Here is a 2,172-nt window from a genome sequence, read left to right as displayed (position 1 = left end):
TACACAATGAGTGGAATGTTACTTGGAACTGTCTGTTTTAAGTTATTTTTAAATTAACTATTTTAAATGATTCTTTTCTCTCCATCCTTTTGCCAAGTGCATATAGTTTAAAGTGAATGTATTCTGTGTAGATACGAGACAAAACTACCTTCTGGCTTATCTTGAAAGTACACTGTGCTAGGACTCTGGAGGTGAACAAGAACGTTCTCAACTATCAAAGAATAAAAATACTTTTATCTAGGAAAAAACAACTGAATTGGTTCAATAATTGTATTTCGAATTACCCAGAGGGCAATGCAGGGGCTGTTGCACATCCAGAACTGTCATCTCAGTAAGGTGTCCTGGGCCATGGATCCCCAACTTGTACCTCCCCTTATGAGAAACACAAGTGGTTCTGCTACTGCCGTCTTGGGCCTGCTGCTTTGGGAGGAGGGCTCAGCAAAAGCAGTAATGCTTCTGGTTTGGGTCATTCAGAACCAGTTTTCCACACTGACATCTAGCATGGTTTCGTTTTAAAGGTATCTCTACTGTCAATGGAAAGTTTAAAGAGCCAAGTCCCTTTAGGCAGGGTTAACCTTGCCACTGAATCACAGTGGCAGTCAGAGGAAGCTTCTCAGAATACCATTTTTAAATGCTTAAAATGGAAGTACAAGATTACAAAGGAACCCAATTACATTGAAATATGGTCATAAAATATGTATTTTTTAATTCTCTGAAACAGAAACCAAGACCTAGTGGTAGGACTAATAAACACCCTAATTAAGAAGTAGTGATGAACATAAATGATATTTCAAGAGATGTGCAAGTATATACTATAATGTGATATGAAAACACCCGTGCTTTCTNCGAGTCTAGTTTATAAGCTAATTTGGGTATGATGTGATAAAAGGTCAGAAGTGGGATAAAGATACTGGTAATGCAAGGAAAAGAATAGTAGAGATTAAATACGATAGCATACCTAACAAAATTTGGGCAACTATGAAGATGAATCCAAGAATTCTAACCTAGCTACTGACAGCATGGTACTATTTTTAATACAAATAAAAAAAAGCAAATCAGGAAGAGTAATCCTGTGTAAGTTTTGAGATAGTACAGTACGAATTTGCCATGTTATCCAACTAGAAATGTTCAGCAGGGTAGCTAAGTGGAATGAGAAGAGGCCATGGCTAAGAGAGAAACGAGTCATCTACAAAGAATGACACTTGAAGTCACATCAAGCGAGAACTACTCTGAACCCTTCAGCTTGACACCAAGCTCCTACAATTGCTTCCAGCTATTTTTCCTGGGTCAAGTAGCTTAAAATAGACCCAGGATTTTACAATGAATCCACAGAATTCTGCTCCTTGACTACTGAAGCTAAAAAGCTGTCTCCCTCAGCCAGTAGAGGCATTTTAAAGTTCACAAGGAAGAACAAATGATGTAGAAGACTAACCAAAAATTTTCTGAAAAAGCATGTTTGCAGGGTGGGGGTTTTCAGAAGACACTTGCTTTTCTAAATAGTAACTGTGTTACAGGATTGGTCTCTAGGCCATGCCAGATAGTAGAGAACAGAAGTCCACCCAGATTCTAAGAATGAACTTATCAGCCATGTCTAGCCTCACAGCATAAATACTCAATACCAAATCAACAAAAAACCATGCTTTCTTTTATAAACATCTTTTCAAGCAGTTGTCTGAATGAAGCTATATTTAAGATGTTTTTAAAAAATTTTAAGCCTGATGGGGGAAAAAATGGGGTGAAACTCTGAAGAATATGCACAAAGTTCAAGGAATACCAAACAGTATAAAGAACTAATCAGTACGTACCTGAAAATTCTGACTCTGTTTTGTGGTCTAAAAGGAGCCAATGTTAACGAAAACATTTGGGTCTGTGTCGTGACCTTTCTACGTTTGTTTTTACTGTTCTAAGTCAGAGCTTGACAGCTGCAATGGTGTAGGTTGACACAGACCCACCCAGTCCACAGGGCAGCCAGGGTTACCTCTGTCCGAGCTGCCTCTTCCATTTACCCTCATTTACCACACAATTATTTTTTATGTGGTGTGCACTAAATGAGAGCACTTATGGGACTCCAAAGAGATGAAAATTCAACTCTACAGATTAATATTAAAGAAAATTGACAAACATACCTGGCAAGTTCTACTGAATTATACATGTGAGATACTTTCAAGATGA

This window comes from Hipposideros armiger, unplaced genomic scaffold (assembly GCF_001890085.2).
Source record: "Hipposideros armiger isolate ML-2016 unplaced genomic scaffold, ASM189008v1 scaffold_1003, whole genome shotgun sequence".
Classification (NCBI taxonomy): domain Eukaryota; kingdom Metazoa; phylum Chordata; class Mammalia; order Chiroptera; family Hipposideridae; genus Hipposideros; species Hipposideros armiger.
Note: the sequence above shows the minus strand (reverse complement) of the source record.